Raw genomic sequence first — 664 nt, 5'->3', positions numbered from 1 at the left:
AATTAAGTGGAAAAGACAAGTCCAAAAACGCTTATAATAGCTGGAATAGAGGCTGCACCCGCGCCCTCACTCACAACTCTCTCAAGAAGACTCGTTCACGCTGCCAGCGTCTCGCAGCGATCATTTTCATACCAGGGACGCTAAACATTCTTGCAAACTGTCTAAACTGAATTATACATGACATGCAGGCATTCATATGAGGAGTTTAACAGCAAATTAGTAATTCAAAGAACAAATTTGATTTTTGAACATGAAAAATTTACCGAGGTCCAGACCTCGGTGGCCTCATAGCTTGTTGCGGGCCTGGTGGCATCGCTATGAAAAACCTTCTGAAAAAATTTAAGAGGAGTGTACAGTAGATGCCATAGAAGAACCATTTTTGGTTCCCCAAAGATCCTTTCAATGAACAGTTCTATTATCTAAAGAACGTTTTTCTACTGTACACCTTTTGTGTAATGGAAAGATTCCATGGATGTTCTTATGGAACCATCAATGCCAATAAGAAACTTTATTTTTAAGATTGTATATCAACATGTTCCTGAATCCTAATTGGATGATAGTTGAACATTGTTCACCTCTTTGCCTATTTTTGAAATCTGATTGGTTGACAGGATGTAGATCCAGAAACATGTTGGAAAAATAAACCTCACATAGTGCAAATAAC

This window comes from Sinocyclocheilus grahami, unplaced genomic scaffold, assembly GCF_001515645.1.
Source record: "Sinocyclocheilus grahami isolate Dianchi unplaced genomic scaffold, SAMN03320097.WGS_v1.1 scaffold700.1, whole genome shotgun sequence".
NCBI lineage: Eukaryota > Metazoa > Chordata > Actinopteri > Cypriniformes > Cyprinidae > Sinocyclocheilus > Sinocyclocheilus grahami.
Note: the sequence above shows the minus strand (reverse complement) of the source record.